Below are 20,104 nucleotides of genomic sequence, written 5' to 3'. Positions count from 1 at the left end.
AGCTTCACTCCCCTGCTTTGAAAGCTCCCATTTCTCTGCCAATAGCCAAACTCCCTGGTTCAGGTACAATGCACTTCATAACCTGCCCTCACCCCACTTTCCAGCTGTCTCTTGCCATTTTCCCCCTTTCTCTCTATGCTGTGGCTTTCATGCTGAATTCCCTCCAGTCCCACAAGAACGTGATTCATTCTCTCTCTGTCTCTCTTTCTCAATCCTTGTGCAAATGCTTTCCTTGATGTGACCCATTCCGCAGCTATAACCCCTCATCCTCCTGCTCAGCAGAACTCTTTTGAGTCCAAATTTAAATGTCATTTCCTCCTAGAAACTGTCTTTATCTGGTCCCACCTCCAAAGACTAAGTGAGGTATCCCTCTTTGCTTTTCCAAAGCACCCTCTGCTTCTCATAGATTATCATGCATTACATTGTATACTTGCTATTGATTTATCTGTATCCATTATCACCCCCCGCTTCCCACATACACACTATATGTTGAGCTCCTTGGAAGCAAGACTCTTCTAGTCACCATTATAGGCACATCCCTTAACCTAGCATAGTGCTTGAAACATAAGTACATAATGTATAAATAACTATTGAATGATAGGAAAGTGAACCAGCATCAACAGTGAGGAAAAGACTTTCCTGTAACTAAGGTAAACTTTGGACCAAGAAGAGATCTAATAAAACATCCAATTCAACCCTCTTTCCTTTAAAGGTAGGGAATGGAGCCCACAGAAGTTAAGTGATTGCCTGGTTGACAATTAGAATCCCAGCCTGAGTAAAACCTAGGTCCCTAAATTCCCCAGCAAGACCTCATAAACACAAAAAAATTCAAGAATCTACCACGAAGGGGATAATTTCTTCTTTTGGGATCCTTAAGACTCTAGCCTCGAATCAGACTAAAATTCAACAGCACAACGGTGGTGTTCTCTCCAGACGAAACCCCAGCTTTAACCTCTTCTGCTGGGTACATCATATTAGTAGAGACCCACTCTAAGGATTCACACTGTTCTTTCAAGTTCTTATTCTGTGTTGAAAGGATGGACATGGACAACCAGACTTAGTCCATTGCAGTACTCTCAAAATCCCTTTATGGTTTAGCATAATAAAGAGCAAAGAGAGAAATCTTGGGCTGTCCCGTCTGAGTTCTATTGCTTATTTATTGAGTAATTTATGACAAGTTGATATATGATAATATTATTATGTGTAGGACATTAACTGACATAAATTCATAATGCTACATTTGCTTCCTGTGGAGATTTATTTTAACGGCATATTATAATCCAAATTGCTTTATTTGGTGAAATTGAGTGGATTGGATTTTACAAATATTCCATCTGGAAGCTGAACTCAACTCCCAGTGTCCTTCCATGCTGCCATGACATGAGAGCAGACAGGAACAATCAGAGGCCCCTGGTTGCTCGGCACCAGCTGGCTGAGTCCCCCCAAGAATGAATGACACTATGTTGCCCTTTGGGTTTGGTAGAAGGTCCTCAGTGATTGCCCTTAATAAGCTTACCCAGGATCCCACTGAGCCTAGCTCCTGGTCTCTGGTACTGACAAGAATGAGAGTTAAAATGTATCATGAACTTTTTTAAAAATCTAAGTTTCCCTGTTCAAAATAATCTCCCTTTGAGGCTTTTCCTGAGTTCTAAAAGAATCTGATTTCCACTCCCTGATAGAGGCTTTCCTGGCTCCTTGGTGAGGGGCAGCAGCACAGTCCGCTCCTCTGGGCTGAGTTCCAGGTAAGCAAAAGTCCTTGGCTTCCATCATCTAAACACAGTCACTCAGAACAGCTTCCCCCAGGAGACAGCAATGTTGGAAGCTCTTAGATATGTCCTGCTCCTCAGCGTAGGAAGAAACAGAGCAACTTTGCCTCCAGAAATATCCCGAAAACACCAGATGTTTGAGCGGGTAATATCATATTCAAGGAACGGTCTATTTAGAGAAAGAATCTGCAACCAACTCATCAGTGACATAAATGTGTCTTATGGAGAAAACAATAGAATTATTGCTCTCTGGGGGAAAAAATGATAAATAAACAAATAAGTTTGATATGAGGCTAAGAAACATAACCATTGTTCCACTTTCTTCTCCTTTATTTAAGTTAACAATTCTACATTCTTGGATAGGGTAGTCTAAACTAACTTCTTTAAAAATGGTTTTTAAACTAAAGGAATAGCATACTTTTAACATCTAGAATAGGATTCAGTTACAGATGATGCAATTCTCCATTACCAAAGATATCCCCTAGCAGACCCTACTAGCCATTTCATCTCCTCACATATTCTGCTGGGGTGGCTCTCAAAGGACTCTGAGCCCACTCCCTAGCTGCTTCTATAGCTACTTCCACATTGAGGCAGCTCCTTCCGTACTGCTCTCCATCCAAAGGCCTGGGTTGGATAGAAGACACGCTGGTTTTCTGCTTCCATGAACATGACTTTTTCTTAGGACACCTTTATTATATCAAGCAAACGCACCTATCCTCTGAAATGCTCTTTTTTAAAAAACTAAAACGAGGTGTCGCCAGAGCACTGATACATTCTCACTTAAAACATTGCAGAGGTCATCTTTCCTTAAAGGAATTTTTCTCTTACAACAAAAAAACAGACGTTTCTTTCATCCTGATTCCCAACTCTGTTCTTACTGGTTCGATACGGAGGAGGCTTTTGAGCAATTGCCAGCAAGGGACTTCTAAAAACTAGATTGCTTGTTTATATGCTGGTCTCTTCTGTAATAGGGACAGGGTCCTGTTCATCTTTGTACACTAAACCTGTGACACAATTCCAGAGTCTTCATAGTTGCTCAACAAATGCTGTGGATTATTGACTGAATGACTATACTGAATAAGAAAAAAGACAGCCACAGAGATCCTCATAATGTTTGGATGAGAACAACGTTTAGATAAGCAAGTTGCCATTCACCCCCAGACTCCCACCCAAAGGAGAAAACACTTTTACAACAGCCTGGCTTCTGAATGAGCTAACTTCCATGAGAAGTTATTTCACTACTTAGGGCGCACTCCCTTGCTCTGGAAAATCCAACTGTTTATATAGAACTGAAAATAGCTTCCCTGAAATTCCCTTTTGATTCACTACAAATTAGACTTGAAATCCACACTTTAAGATCATCTTGGAGGCTCTGCTTGGCTTTTGACCTTAGCAGTGGAACACCACCTTCCTTGCATACTCTAAGAACTTGGACCTTGTAAAAGAACTTCGAGAAGGGAAACTAGGTAACAAGATCTTCAAATATATCTCCCCAATCTGGGAGGAACAAAATGAAGCTGGTGGAAACTCCATTGCTAAGGCAAGAGAGTCACCTGCATTGCAAGGGCCATGACAAAAGGACATTCCTTTTCATTCTGAGTCTTGATGTGGCTAAAGTCTTACCACGTTCTTTAAAAACATTTGGCCATTCATCCATTCTTAGGTATCTTTTGCATGCCTACTAAATGCCAGGCACTGTCATCACTACTGGACGTACAGAAACTGAAGACATAGTCAAGGCTCTCAAGAAACTCACCTTCTAGTTTTAAAGAAGTAAACCAATATATATATAACTCTGTAACATATACTCTGACGTCATGGACTCAGAGTTCTAGAGAAATTCAACCAAAGAAACCCTAAGTCAGTCAGAAAAGATCATGGAAGTCTTCCCCAAATTGGAAATTCTTGACATGATTCACTGGATGACAGAGTAAAACTTAGCCAGCCAAAGAAAAGGAAGGGTATTTGAAGCAAAAAGATTTGCCTGCATAACAGCATGGAGAATAGAGACTAAACAATGTTCAGGCTTACAAATGGCTTAACATACTTGGAATATGGGTTGAAATAAGGAATTGACAAAGAAGTAAAGCTGGATGCACGTGCCAGGACCGGATCATGAAAGAATTAATATGCCACACTAAGGACTTTAGCTTTTATCCTTTAGAACAGAGAGCCCTTGAAAACTTTTGAAGGGGAAGTAGCAATATGATATTTGCATTTTGGAAAGATCACTCTAGAGGCACAGTAAAAAGTGGACTGGAGGGGAAAAGAGTAAGCCAAGGAGAAAGAAGGAGATAGTCGGGATGATCTAGGATAAAAGGAAGAGAGCAACAGTGCAAACAGAGAGGAAGGGTCTGATTTGAAATACACTGAGGAAGTAGAATCAACAGGACACAGTAGCCCTGTGGACATGGGTTGAGCAGAAAGGATGAGTCTAGGGTGATTCCAAGATTTCTAGGTCACGTGACCAATAGAAAGAGAAACATTCACTAAGCTGCTTTTCTCAGTGTTGTATGTAGACCACAAGCATCAGAATCACTAGAGGTGTCTGCAAATAATATCGATTCCTCACTCCATCCTAGACTTAATGAGTCAGAATCTATGCATGATGAAATTTGATGCACACACAAAGTAAGAACTGCAGGAAGAGGAGCAGGTGAGAGAGGAAGAAAGGTAATGAGCTTAGTTTAAAACCTGGGTTTTTTTAGAAGCCAACGGAACATCCACAAGGACGGGTTCTGTGAGCAATGGGTAATATAGGACTTCAGCTCAGGGGAAAGAAAAAGTCTAAAGTTGTTTTCTTTAGGAGTCAACAGCTTTTAGTGGTAGGTAAGATACAGGTGTTTTTTACGGAAAATCACCCTGGAAGGTATAGAAGGGAAGCAACAAAAAAAGGCCTGAGAGTAAGCCTGGGGACATGAAGATGTTGGATATTGTCAGAGGAAAAGTAGCCCACAAGGAAACATGGCAGGTAATAGTACAAAAAGTACTGGGTTCAGCCTGGCTTTTACTCAACTAGCAGAGAAAGCTGCACAGATAGCAGTAAGCATAGCTTTTCTGATGATTCTAATCCATTACATCTCTAAAGAGGGAAGGAGAGTATGTCAGATTGCTACCATTTAAATCTGTAGTGAGAGGTTTCATAATGCCTTAGCCATGAGTTGCTCGGGTTATTTTCTACCTAATTACTCCCCCAAACAAGACGACTTTTGTCACTAGAAAGGAATGCACAGTAGCCATTGGTGTGGTTGCATGCGCACAAGCTTTATGAACACCTCTTAGATCCCAACTTAGTGCAGGAATGTGGGGATGAGTGACAGGAGAAGCAGGATGATATAATTATTTCTCACATGTTCTCGATGACAGCAGAGGGTCAGAGTAGTCACAGGGTTCTGGGCTCCAAAAGATATAGGCCAGCCTCCAACTGCATTAAGAGTGAACGGCAACAAGAAATTTTTCAAAGATAGGCATTGGGAACTAATCCTTCAAATCTATTCAAGGTAACTTCTCCACTTCAAGCTGAGCAACGTGGCTCCATACAGTCCCTCAGGAACAAGGATAGAGAGGATTTAATCACTTTCCTACACCTCAAATGCATTCAATTCAAATATTTCAGACATTTAAACTAACCCGATCTATGGAGACTTCAACAGCAAACCAGTACTCTGGCGTTATTATCATCCAAAACATCTTTTTCCTCATAATCAATAAAACTCATTATATTTGAACATTCAGACAATTCCCATATCACTTAACGATAAGTGATCCATCCCATAGCCATCACTTCAAAACAATTTATTTACAGCTATCGGAACTACTAATGACCTTCTTAAACCATCCTTCATGGAAGCACCTTTAAGGTTTCTATGGTGGGCAAACAAGTTCTCAAGGGGTTTTTCTAGTATAATCCCAGAGAACAGGAAACAGCTGATTGGTACAGCTAGATAGAGACTGTAGAAAGTCAGTGGTTACAGCATGTCCAGTATCTTGACTAATATTCACCAAGAGTCAGAAAGGTAGAAAGCTAAGCTGCATTGACGATTCTGATCCCAACCTACCTAATGGTTTATCAAACAGTTTATTCAAGTCTCTCAGCATTACCTCTCTGCCTCGGTTTCCTCATCAATAAAATATGTGTAATAAATTTACCTACTTTGTACGGTTGTTGAGACGGTTAAATAAGGTAATCTATATAAACACTTAGTAGGTGCTCTGTAAGGTGTGATCTTATTATTTTCATTGTTAAAATCAAAACAGCACCATTTTCATCAGCAAATCAGGTGGATTAAAAAAATTACTTTAAGGAATAAAATCCTCATCATAAATAAGGCTTTTTTTATTTTTTTATCAAAGACTCTTAAACACATGCTTCTAAAGTCCAAATGCAGCCTATTTAATGAGCTACCACACTTTATCTCTTCAGCAATACTTGAATTTTAGCCTAAACAGATGCCACAGGATTCCACTGGGTGCACCAGTTTGTTGTAGAGAAGAGCAAGGGCTTTTACAAAAATATAAATCCTGGTTCCCTTAATTTCCAGCTTTAAAATATTGAGAAATGTTCTTAACTCTGAGATCCATTTCCTCATTCATGGAAAGGAGACCATATCACTAACTTGGAAGGATTAAAAATGAGATAATATGAGGCTGGCCCCATGGCCCAGTGGTTAAAATTCCATGTGCTCAGCTTCAGTGGCACAGGTTTGAGGGTTCGGATCCCAGGCATGGACCTATGCTACTCATCACCTGTGCTGTGGTGGCAACCCACAAACAAAATAGAGGAAGATTGGCACAGATGTTAGCTCAGAGACAATCTTCCTTGGGGCAGGGGGTGGGGGTGGGGGGGAAGAAATAATATAATAGTTTTCAATTAATGTATTTCTCTTCCTCTCTCAGAAGAAAGACCAAAACTTGTCACAAAGGTTGGGTGGAACAATAGGGAGAGGTGAGGACTGTGGCAATCTAGAGAGTATGTGCCCTCTCTAAAGTGAGCAGTGGCAACAGTGTGGTTTACCCCAATTGTCCCTATACAAGAATACACGTACAGTGTTGCCAGAGCTAGATTTTTGAAGAGAAGCCAGAAATGACATTTGTATGTAAAATATTCTGAATTCTAAAAATTGGCATCAAGTTCTATTAAAAACAAACAAACACTCTAGGCCAAATAAAAATCCTTTGTGCCAAATTCAGTCCGTGGGCCATCAAGTTGCAACTTCTGATTTATAAATCATCATTATGATCACCAGATGGCCAACCCTGGCAGAATCTCTGAAGTAGCCACTAACATGAACCCTTTCTCTCTTACCACACATAACTAGCTTTGTTCTCCTTCACCTCATGTTCCACCAAGACTAACAAGATAATGTTAAAGAGAACTGGAAAGGGCATTTCAAAGAAGTAAACTTGTCTAGACTAATTACCTCCAGGCAAGTTTTTTTTAAACTTTACCCAGGATCTACTCAAATGCTTTCTTTGACAAATCCTGGCCCCCCTGGACTTCTGACGCAGGGGCAAAGGACAAAAGAGGCAGTCTGTCTCCATTCAGGAGCTCCCTTCCCCCACCATGCCAGCTGACCTTGACAAGAAGGCTAGTGGAAAGCGGCTGGCTTTCAAGCCCACTGACAGTTGGAAGCACAGGTGCAGCCCAGAGCCCTGGCAGGATTCGGCCAGGCGCTCCTGTGACAAGCCCAAGCCTGAGGGGGAGACTCCCCTGACAGTCTGAGCAGGAGGCTGAATCTGTCACTGTCTGGCTGGAGCAGCTGTCTGCGACAAGTGCTGACACCGGATGCCTGAATAGGGGCTCAGTCAAACAGGCGTGTGTTACAGAGAACTCCCCCAACTCATATTTCACAGTGATCAGAAGTGCTGAGGCAGAGACTCAAAGTGGCTCATCACTAGAGCATTAGCCATGCTGGTTATCACACAGGGACAGCTGGGCTGAAGCCAGAGAAGCCCTCTTTGGAGACAACAAATGTTCAGTGTCCTGGGGGTGGTGAGGATGGGGCCACCAGGCCTCTCCATCCCCTCTGAATCCCCATCCCCCATATATCAACGCATGGCACTCCAACACCCCCATGAGGCCTTGAAAGGAAAGAGCACAAGGAGGCTGCTGGGCTGGGAGGAAGGCACACACTTGGAGGTAATGAGAGCCTGGGAGCTGAGCCCTGCTATGGTCACTTCAGACCCAGGCCCTGGCCTTTTGTTTTCACAGTCTCTCCTGAGTGGAAGCAATGAGAGCTCTTTGAGACTTAGCCTTCTAAAGAAAGGGGTTTTATTTTTCTTTCATCAATGCTGCTCCACAACACGCTCTACGATGCTTGAGTCTGTGCTCAATCAGTCTGATGGAATGGAAAGACAAATGAAAGAGGCAGAGGAAATGCCGTCAAATTTAATTTTTTAATTAAATTTTTATCTTAGGCGTTTCACAAAGAAACGTGTTCTCTCCCCCATTCTTTCTAATTATATTGGCATGGCAATCAAGGATGGTGATTATTTCCAAGCATGTCACCCATTAACTAAGATGCCTCAACAACCTGCTTCAAAGCCTGTCCCGCATTGTCAGTGACTTACTTCCTTTGGGAAATTTGAGAATCAAATTTAAAATAATAAGCAAAATATGAAATCTTTCTCAGAGTAACCATGACTCATTTGAATTCAGAAGCCAAATGGCTTTGACATGACCAGCAGATCTGCAGTTGTACAGTTACAAATCAGACAACAGAAAGAATGAGATAATCGCTAGGATTCCCACAAGTATCCAGGTCTCATCCATTCGGTGACAGTAATAATATTAAGAATAAACACTTCCTTTATGGGTCAGTTGGCATGTAAGAACCCTTCTTCTAAGCATTTTAACTGGACATTACCGAATCCTCACAATAACCAATGCGTTAGGAATATTATTATCCCAGCATCACAGGAGAGGAAATGAAGGCCCAGGAGGCTTGATTAAATTGTTCAAGTCATACAGCTTGAAAGAGGCAGAGTGGGGTTACAAGCAAACAGCGCCTTCCACATCGTACTAAAAATGTTTATTGATTAGAGTTGCTAAGGAGTGGTGGTGAAAAAACTAAATTTAGAGTCAGAACACCTTGATTTAGCCTTAATATATAAATAACACCTACCAATTTTAATGAGGAAAAAGATGTCTACTCCAACAGAAAAATAAGCAAAATGCAGGAAATTCACATAAAATTTTGACAAGTAACTGAAAAAAAATATAAAATCTCACTAGTATTCAGATACTTGAAAATTGCAATGACATGACATGCTATCTTTTGCCTATCAAACTGACAAATATCTCTTAAAACTGTAATATCCATTGTGGGTAAGAGTGGGTAAGAGCCACTACTGGAAAAAGTGTTGATTTATATAACATTTTTCTGGGGCAAGCTGATAATATATGTCAAAATCCTGAAAATAGTTTATGTCTTCTCTGGTAGTTTTAAAACACAGCTATAAATTCTTTGACACTCCTTCCATTGAGAGGTAGGGGTCTATATACTCTCTTCTTTGAATCGGGGCCGGATTGTGACTGCTTCAACCAATAGAGCACAGCAAAAGTGGCATCAGGTGACCCCCAAGCCTAGTTCATAAAGCTCATATACATCTGCCTTGTGCCACTGAAACACTCTTGGAGCCCTGGGCCAAGTCATAAAAGTGCTACTACACTGAGATCACCAGGCTGGAGAGGCCACATGTAGGAAGAGGAGTCAACAGTGCTGGCTGAGCCCAGCCTTTGAGTCTCCCAGCTGAGATCCCAGACATCATGGAGCAGAGAACAACCATGCCTGCTGCGTCGTTTCCGGACTCCTAACCTACAGCATCCACGAGCATAACAAAATGGTGGTGGTTTAATGCAGCTAAGTTCTGGGCTGGTTTGTTACACAGCGATAGATAACTGGAACAACCTCTTATGTAGTAATTATTCTTCTGAAACTATTCTAAGGGAATAATTGGAGACATGCACAAGAATTACATACAAAGATTTTTATGGCATCATTGTTTAAAATAGGGGAAAATGGAAAACATACAGTTGAACAATAAGGGCTTTCTTCAGCCACATAATGAAATGTGGCAATTAAAAATCAGGTTTGGAAAACTATTTAATAATAAGAAAAAGCCATCATAACATTGTTTAAAGAAGAGTTTTAAAATAACATAGAAAGCAGTTCATTTTTGTAGGAAAAAAACAAACATATACATACATATTAAAATTGGATGAAAATACTCCAAAATTTAAATAGTTGTGACATCGTGGGTGATTTTTATTTTCTTCTTGATGATTTTCTGTATTTCTAAAATTCATAAAGTAGTAGACATGCAAATAATTGAATCCATGTAACTTTTAAGAAATCTTATTGAAGACCTGAGTTCAAATTCGAGCAACTTCTATCGTATTGTCTTTAGAAAGATTCTAAACTTTAATTTCCTCATCTATAAAACCAAGATAACAACATCTACCTCAAAGGATTTTTATGAGGTTAAACTATACAATAACTAAGTTCCTGGTATGGACCCATGTACCTAGTAGGCATTCAATAAACACTTTTTAATTCAATGATATGCACTTTGTCCAACTTTTCAAACACAACCAGAACGAGCATTTGAAATAAATATCCTTAGCCCCCAAGTGAATAAAGAAGATTAAGGTTTGGCCTCATGTTTCACCACTCATCCAAAACAAGTGGGATTCGGCAAAACTGCAAACCACTCTGCATCTTGCTGCCACAGGTTGACCTTATTTCTTACCACTGGTGCAAGCACCACACTTTCCTGCTATGTCAAGTAGATGGCAAGCAAATCCTTGGGCTGAAATGAAGAGGCTGGGCAGTAGATTTTCCTTTCTGGATGTGGAAGCCTCTTTGGCTGTTAATTGTATCTGCTCCCACCATGACAGTGAAGAAAGTCTTAGACCCAAAGCCTTTCAATGAGCTATAAAGAACCACTCCTCTTGTCTTCCTGGTTTATCTTCTAGTCCTCATTCCCGTGCCACATTGTTATGACTTTGTTAAACTAACATTTGTTAAGTAGAACCCCAGGATGTGAGATGGTGAGTCTAGGTTCAACAAAAGACCACAAGGGAAATAAACAGAGAAGTTTATTACTCACAGGTCCTGGAGGATGTACACAGCACACGCCTGGAGGTGCCACATCAGGAGGTCAAGTCAGGGCGCAGGACGAGAGAGTGACAGGACTGAGGGCACATGCCTTTATTAGGGACCATGGGTGAAGTGCTTTGGGGTTCCCAGGCTAAGGCCAGATTGATCAATTCAAACCAAAAAGCATAGGGTTTTGGTAAGCTCCAAGGGGTTCTTATCTAAGGGGCACAGAGGGGAGCCCTGGGGAGACTGTTGCTCCCAAGGGCTGCTGGGGAAGTTATATCAGGAACTTGCATTTGCTGTGACTCTGCAGGCTGTTCTCTATGGGCTGTTACCTAGGCACGTGATCGCAGGATGGGCTAGTGTCAATTCAAGGCCCCTGCAGGCTGCAGGCCACCTGACCACACAAAACAGATGCTGAAGCAGCAGTATCATGGAGCACTTTAGCTAAATTCTTGATACACATGCACATTCTTGATAATAGCTAATAACAACAGGAGCTAACCTCTATTGAGGACCCTCGGTGCCAGGCACTATGCTTAGCACTCTACTTCTACCAGATCACTTAATCCTCACTGTAGCACTACAATGCAGGTACTATTATCCCTCTTTCTCATGTGAGGAATCAGAAACACAGAGGAGTTAAGTAACTTACCTAAAGTTACACAGCTAGAAGGCAAGGATGTGAACCTAGTAAGGCAAGCTTCAAGGCACATATTCTTTATCTCTCATCTACACTGCTCTATATAATTAATACGATCACTGTATCCATTATACAAAACTTGGCATGGGAGGAAGACCACCAGCCTGCTTTTCAGTGGTCTTATCGTCAGGATGGCACGACCCTACAGCCTAAGCCAAATGCTGCTCATTCAGTAACAGTGTTATAAATAGAGAAAAAGAATAACCACTCTTCTACCCTGCAGCCTGGTTTACCATCCCTCCACTTCCCCGTGCCCCTACCTTTTATAGGATCCAAAGCTTCTTGGAGGTGTCCCATTAGTATCTGTGTCCTCTGGGCCTGATGCACCCCCTAGCCCATCCCAGGAGCTTCATAATGACTTGTTCAGCTGAATTGAAGAGGGTCTGCCCAAGTCAGCAGTTCCTACCTAATTCCTGCCTCCCAAGAGTTTCTCTTTGGAAGAAACACATGCACATATACACAAAATGTTGTTGAATAAATGCTGATCCATCTAGTGCAGAGTGGTCTGGGTCTGGAGTTAATGCCTTAGGAAACCCTAACACCTGACCTTTAGGATTGAGTGCAGACTGATAAATGACATCCCTAATCCCACCTGGGCTTTGAGCCAATCAGCTTTAAATTGGGAATAAGGAAAGAGTAAGGCAGAAGGAGTCTAAATACAGTAATATTTTACTGGTTAAGCTGGTATTGGAGAATGCAGTTTATCTTTGTGGGTCAGTAGGCTTCACAACACTGAATTCCACAGTTAGACAGACTTACACACTCAGTTCTAGGAAGTGCTGCAGCAGGACGGGACTTCCTCTGGTAGGAGAACTTGGGCACTTTACGAGCATGTCTTCCCCTAAAGAGAAAAGAAAGAATATATTGTCCCTGCCCATTATCTTCTTCCAAGTCACCAGTAAAATAAAATCCCTCTTTGTCCCTTGAGGAGGAGTGATTGAGGGCGGAAAAAGGACATAGAAGATTGGCCCTCTACCTGCTGTGACTCTTGGATAAATGAGAACCTGGACGCCATGAAGAGAAAGCTCTGGAGGGACTGAGAACAGCAGATAGATTTCATCATTGGGTTGAACACTTAGTTACCACAAATTACTTACATTCCTATTGCTCTCCTATCTGTAAAATGTATACATGTTGCATTTAACATCAATAATTAAAATGTTTCTGTTTTAAGTTTGTGCTGCGAACTCAGAACAACTAAGTATCACATAAACAAAGTTCTCTAAAAATTCAGCCTCACCCTGAACTAGGCTGTAAAGCTCCTCAAAAATACTGATTCTTTTATTTCATTGTATTCCCTAGAACACTACACATACAGTAATTTATTTACAAATGCTTCCCATCAATGGGTACATGAAGGAAGAAACAGTAAAGAATAAACAATTTCATTGGCTATTCAACTTGTAATTTGGGGAGGAAGAAAATATAGGGCAACAAAAAGGCTGTGTTCTTATCATTCATTCATATGTCAGTTTGGGGTGACAGGAAAGGATTTTCCCAGAGAAGGTCTACAAGGCAGAGCTTTGGATACAGAAAAACTAGAATTAAGATTTATCTAAGTTTCAGATGAAAGTTCTATTGTCTTACCCCACAAAGAATACTCTGGCATTTCATTTGTAGACCTAGGATGGGTCACTAAATCTAAAGAGTAGAGGCTAGGGGAATGGGAATGGGGGCCGGAATGTGCGAGAGAGAGGCAGAGCACCATGAGTCTGGAGACCACGAGAGTACTCCAGGGTTTTCACCTCTCCTTCCTTCCACTCTTGCTACTTTAGTCAGCTCTCCTGCTCCAAATCAGGTCCCACCCATCAATAAAGACAAGTGGGAAGCCAGAGAAGGAGGCTACAGGTGGGAGGAGAGAAATCCAGAGAGGGAAAGGAGAGGGGAAGGAAAGAGACAGGGGAAGCACCGTAGCACAGTGAAGGGAAGGAGGGTCCTGCAGTCAGCCCTGGCTAGGGAGCTCTTTCCTGGTTCTAGGTAATCTCTGTAAGCATCTTTGCCGTAGACAGATTTGTTGTAAGCATTTTTGCTAATTGGCTATAAAGCAATTTTGCCATAAAAGATAAAATAACAAAAAACAAAATAAAAGATGGACATTAAAAAAGACATAATGAAACATGTGGTACATATCTGGACTACACTTAAATGTTCTATCACATGCCCAGCCCTTATATTTCACCAAATCATCTAAGCCAGATTCTATACCAAATACCAAAATTCTGTCCACATCATGTTCTCCACTATCAAGTAGCAAAAAATTTTCACCAATTTCAAGAAACTTACACTCATCAGAATCATGTAACCATTTCTTTTTTCAGAGGGAGGGGGATAAGAGGAGCTTGACTCTTCTTTTGCCTCCAACTTCTAATATTGCATGATAAATTTGTTAAAGACGGCATTAGAGAACAAACCATTGTATCTAAATTAGCTAGAGAATCGATAATTAATGCTCTCAAAGACTCTAATGAATGGCTAGCTGCCTCTTTTATATTTGCCATAGCTCGGAAACTTTTGGTTTTGACAGGTGGGAGGGGTGACTGTGCTCATCGAAGGCTCTGCACACTGATATGTTGTCATTTTCTAGTATAGTATGCAGTCTGGCTTTCAACTCTTGTTTCACACTTCCACTAAGTTTGATCACTGTATTTTTCTAGTTGAAGCTAAATTGTCAAACCAAACTGTCAACCAGTTATTTTCTCTTTTATGGCAAAATTGCCTTTTGGCCAATTAGTTATGAGGCAAAAATGCTTGCAGCAAAAATGTCTACGACAAAGATACTTATGGCAAAAACACCAGACATGGTCTTTCTTAGGTGAGATACAGTTATGGAGCAAACAGGGCTGAAATAAACCTATTCAAACCAATATGGATTGTAGCATGTTAGATATTTGACGTCATAACTAAAAGCAGACTGGAGAGAGTCAGTTCCAAAGCCATCTTTATCACTCACCACCGGGGAGACCCTGGGAAAACTATTTAACCTATGCCTGATACAGAGCAATACTTATTTACTCCCGGCCAAGCAGAGTTCTAAGCACCTTACATATATCATCTCACCTAAATATCAAAAAAATATTCTTAGGAAACAGAGGCCCAGAGAAGCTAAGCATTGTGAACACTGATGCCCCAGATCTCCCTTCACTGAAGGACCTGTCGCCCCAGCTGCTGGCAGACAGCCTTCCACTTCTGGCCACTCAAGGATGCCTCAGAACAGAACTGCCTTGTCCAAAGTCACTCGCCCTCCAGGAGTAACCCACCTCTGGTGTGAGGTATCTTTGCCCAGCTCAGTAGAATTCCATAGGGCCACTCTAGCTCCAGAGCTTCCCTCTACTGCACAGCTGCTGACTTGTCTCTGCCGAATCCTGCTTCTGTCCTCTCCCTCCCTCAGATGTTGGACCAAAAACAGTCCAGAATAAATGACCAACTCATCTCAGAGTCTACTTCCTGGAAAATCCAGCCTTGGACTCTAAGTAACTTGCTCAAGGACCCGAGGACTCATGGTGGGGATACAAACCCAAGCAGAATGTCACCAGAGCCTGAGCTCTTACATGCCCCATCCCACTATTTTCCACCATTAGCCATTACTACTTCATTACCCCATGACTCCTACCATAATCTACACATCCCCTCTTATCTAGGCCTTACTTTTCACTAGAAAGATGGCTCACTAAAGATTTTGCCTCCAAAGTGACACACAGAATTTTAAGTAAACAAGAGAAAGGCATGCAGCCCTCTATCCGTGAGAATTAGATCTCATATTAAGAGAATCTCTCCTAATTCCACCTATCTCTCCTTTTACAACGTATTTTCAATGGCGTGCCAAGTCAGTGATGCAGAAAGAAGTTAAGATTTCCTGAGCCCTAGATGTGAAGATTAAAAGGAGAGAAACTAAAGTCCACATAGCCAGCTCCCCCGTTGGCTCTCCCAGCTGAAAACTGGGACCATTTCCAAATTTGGTGAGAGATTCTCCACTCAATCTAAAAAGCTAATTTTCTAAAAGATCATTTTCTATAATGCACAGGCTAAAACATTTTCCAAGTTAGTATTTTCTTCCACTCTGTTGGTATCTTCAATTTAAACAGTGAGCCCAATTTCCACAATATAGAAGGTTACAACTACCTGATGTTGATTTAAACAACTGTGAGTTCCCAAATATAAGACCTTGTTTAACTTTGTTTCTTTCTGTTTCTGCTGTGGGATCCATAGCCACCTCTTCTATTGTAACAGTATTTCACTTACAAACATGTCACACTATCTAAATTTAACCTAATTAGCAAGCCAGAGCACCTGATCCTGAGAGCATTATCCCGCTGCCACAACCCCCAGCTCTGTTTCTCTCAGTTGTCAGAGCAAAGTCATTGCCAAAAACCATGACAAGAGACCTGGAAACTGGTCTTGACCATAGAAAAAACAGTCATGTCCTCACTATTTTCCAGCATCTGACTTTTTTTAAGGGTTTCATCTCTCATGAAAGGGTATACCAAGTTCCATGGCTGCCAAGGAGCCCTGGGATAAATCAATTTGGCACCTTTCATTCCACTTCCTGGTGTGTTGGTAATCAGGATGGGGCACTACTGCAAACCCCGTCCTGGACCTACTGCCGCTCTGTGAAGTAACAGTATTCAATCATCACGCATTGCATTTTCACCTTGCCTCTGATTGTTCTGGTCATGTCAGAGATGTAGCTTTGATGCAGACATTGCTTTGGAGAAAAGAGGAAAAAGTAGCAGAGATGAAGGAGAGGGATTAGCAGCTCAAAAGCTTTGAAAATCTTGATTTCACTGAAGTGAAAACATGTCTTATCTGCCTTCTTTAGACGTTGCTGTTCACATTAATTTCAGATGAAAAGTAAGTCAGTAGGTATCATTTTTTTTTTCACGCCGGTGAAGTTTTTCTACAGGGAGCCTGTAAAGGAAAACTGTCTCTCCTAGTGCTCCTAGGCAAAGCATTGAAGTACAATTCCACCAAAATCAAAATGACAGCTCGAAGGCACCCCTAATCACCAGCTCGCTGCGTTCTTTCAGGACTTGAATACAACTGTCAATTATCAAGGTCTCTTTGTAACCAGACAAGTAACAATGAATGCAAGGTCTAAATCAAACCTGCCAAAAAAAAAAACCACTCCCTTTTCACATCTGATAGCAGACCCAAGATCCAACGGTAAACTAAGGTATTAGGAGAAGTTATCAAAGCAACCATAAAATAAATTATTAAAATGTGTTAGTAATTGTGTTTAACTCAGAATCATGTGGCCACACTCACCATATTTTCCAAACCAAAAATGAACACTTATCTCACACAAGCTATGACCATAAAAATTGCTTCAGTAACTCTCTGTTGAGTTACTATGGAGCCAGGCACTGATCTCTGCACTGCCGATGAAGTAGTGAACAAAATAGGCAAGGTCCCTGCCCTCACGGAAGTTACATTCTAATAACAATTAGATATAAAATATAACATTCCATTATCATAAGCGCTATGAAGAAAATGATCACCATTGTCATATGTCTTCTATCTCCTTCACACCTAAATCACATCTAAATCATAAGAAAATGATGAAAAGGGTTGCAATTTAGACCAAGAAATACTTAGGAATTAAGAAATTCCACCACTCCCCTGGAAGCAGGGGCTGAGGAAATCTGAAGGGGCTCATTCTCTTTCCCACCATCTCCCTTCACTGACTGAAATGACAGAGCTGGTTGTCCATCCAGTCCAGTCTCCTTCAATGCCAAATCACATCTAAATCATTCTAGACTAGAGAGACTCTATTCCACTTTTAAATGTCTTCATGGCATTATAAGGAGATTGGGTTCTATTAGACAAGAAAAAAATGTCTTAATGAAATCATTTGGTCATGTCAATTAAAATGGAGCCCAAAGAGAATAATGAGAAAATGATTAGACAAGGAGAAATGGAGCTAAGTGTCTTCCTCCAAGCTTTCAAGACCAGTTATTTCTGTCAGGGGAAATAGGAAAAGAATCACATGACTTATAAGCCTTTGGAGGGAGCTCTTAATGGATAAAACATCGTTGTTAAATATGGTCTTCAAGCAGCTAGAAGGAAGCAGTAAGAAGGTATCTATGCTTTTGCTACCTTGATACCTAGTACTATTTCTCTGAATTCTCCTTTTAATGTCACCCCCTTTCCTGTTGGCTTCTGTGGCTTGCACTCAACATAGAAGTAGGGTTCGCAGGTTGGGATACTGTCTCACTTAGACGGTTTATTACTGGCGAGAATGAGGATGAAGGAAAAACTGATTTTTTTCTCCTTCTCTGTATATATATATATATATTCCCTAAGCATCTTCACCCATTCTTATGGTTTTATCCACCCTCAATGTCTAGTTCCAAATCCGGGCATCCAAGTACATTTTGTAGATGCCATACTAGTACTTAAAACTCACCAGGGCCAGCAGTGGGCTCAAGGGCTTCCCCATGCCCTGCATATTGATTCTCTTCACACACCCTATATCTCAATGAAGAGTACCAGGATTGTGCCCAAAGTTGCCCATCGCTCAAGAAAAACTATAACACAAATATGCAGTCATCTATAACAACATTTGACAACCATAAGAAGATGCTGCTGAGAGAAATTAAAGAAGACACAAATAAATGGAAAGTCATCCCATGTTCATGGATTGGAAGACTTAATATTGTTAAGATGTCCATACCTCCCAAAGTGATCTATGATTTAATACAATCCCTATCAAGGTGGCAGCCACAAAAAGGTGGAAAAGAGAATACATGAGAGGCCACATTATTAGAAAAGAATTTGAAAAAAAGCCTTAAAAGTCTAGGAGATTGACTGGATGAGAGGAAATAGGCAGGAGTAAAAAATGGCCACTGGACTTGACATGTGAGCCTCTCTAGTCCTTCCCTCCTGAGGTCTGAATTTGGGGAGGGTTGAGGTGTGGGAAGAGATTAAGAGAGTTGGTCTCTACAACTACTTCCTTGCCCCTGTCTCCATTTAAATGCATCTTCTTTAGGCATGCTATTTTTCTCTTTCATTTAAAATGACTTTGATTTCTGTTGTTGTCTTCCCAGCTGTCATCAGCTCTGCCCAACTGAAAATGTAGTAATCAATTCTCTTTTCTAAGTTATTTATAAATATATTGAAAAATGCAATCCTCAGAATTGATGTGTTTAACATGCACTTCCCTTCTCTCCACTCTTTAAACTGAAACCAATCTCCCATCAGTCACCACTCAATGAGCTGTTAAATATTCAAGGCTGCACCTTCTCCACTTAATGGGGAGAATGACAGAAAATGCCTTAAGAGGAAACTTCAGAATAATATGGAACATAGAGAGGGATGGGGAAGAAACTCCTCCCACCCCAAGGATGGAAGACACATGACTGCGTTGCGCTTCCAGTAGACAAACCAGCAGGATCTGTGCAAGTGATTTTGCATAAACAACAAAGAGCTCCCCAAGCATTTCTCTCAGAACATCAAGCAATATGTCCCAAAGCAGCCTTGACCAGGAGGAAAAAGCAAAAGGCTATCAGCCAGGGGACACTTGAGTCTTTGCTTTCATGCAGTTTATTTCTTGTAAGTGACCTCTGTCGCTTTGGCTTTATGTGTGGGCATTCATCCCTTACAAACAAATACAATTGTGAGGCATTTTCCTCTGTGTATAGTTAGATAATGAATTCTTCCTGTTGCAAAGTGACCTCAAGAGCCCGGGACCTCATTTCATTTCAATTTGTGCCAAGGAAACGCTCTTTTTAGAGTCATGTATAACTTTGGGTTTTAGTCCTAAGCATTGTCGCTCTTCCGACAAGGACAAATCGGGCTGTAGGATTTGTTCCCTATCCTTTGCAGTGCCAATGATTACAGCATCAGTTGGGTGGGATCAGCAGTGAGTATTTCTCAGTGATTCATTCACTTTGAGTACAATTATTACAAAATCACAAAGTCCTGGATGAGCTAAATTCACCGAATGGAGAGCAAAGCTTACTTTTAAATATATAAGCACACAAAGATGCACACACATGAAGAGTACTGTTTCAAGAGCATTCTTAGAATGTCAGCCATTCCTTATTCTCCAATACAAATAATTTCACATTTCTAGTTAGAGTTTTTGTTCTATGGCAAACCTAAACTGAACAATGTTTCTGCTGGTGTTCTTGGCAAACACTGAAGGTCTCCGGATAGAATTCTGTCACCTGTTCTGAACACAGATGATAAACCAAATTTGTACATTGTTGATCTAAAACCCAAGTCTTTAACCTGAGCATAATGAAATCACGTTAGGAGACATGCCTGTCCAAACACCACAGTAACTATGCCAGGGCTGCTTGGAATAGTTGCCATTTGTTCATCTCTTCTCAGTCTGAAATTATTTGAGCTTCACCTGTTCCCATCTCAAATTATCCTATAATTGTTTTTCACATTATAGAGTTATACCAGAAGTAGCAACTGTACCAACTGGCACCCAGACATCAGGAACATGGATTGGCTCTCCCTTTTTCCTCACCTCATATGCTCTGATCAGTGCTTATAGAATTATTTAAGAAAAGTTTGCCTTAAATCCA

The 20,104-nt window shown here is 41.0% G+C and overlaps 1 protein-coding gene across 1 annotated transcript in view; it reads right to left on the bottom strand.

The window, feature by feature from the left end:
- Positions 1-9,740: 9,740 nt before the first annotated feature.
- The window catches only part of DTWD2 (DTW domain containing 2), a 231,093-nt gene continuing 220,729 nt past the window's right edge, over positions 9,741-20,104 (bottom strand). The window contains exon 7 of the transcript XR_011425136.1: positions 9,741-12,411. The gene's annotated coding sequence lies outside the window, so the exon portion shown is untranslated. The remainder of the gene's footprint in view (positions 12,412-20,104) is intronic.

Source organism: Equus caballus, chromosome 14 (assembly GCF_041296265.1).
Source record: "Equus caballus isolate H_3958 breed thoroughbred chromosome 14, TB-T2T, whole genome shotgun sequence".
Lineage (NCBI taxonomy): Eukaryota > Metazoa > Chordata > Mammalia > Perissodactyla > Equidae > Equus > Equus caballus.
Note: the sequence above shows the minus strand (reverse complement) of the source record. Positions and strands in the feature narration are given on the sequence as shown.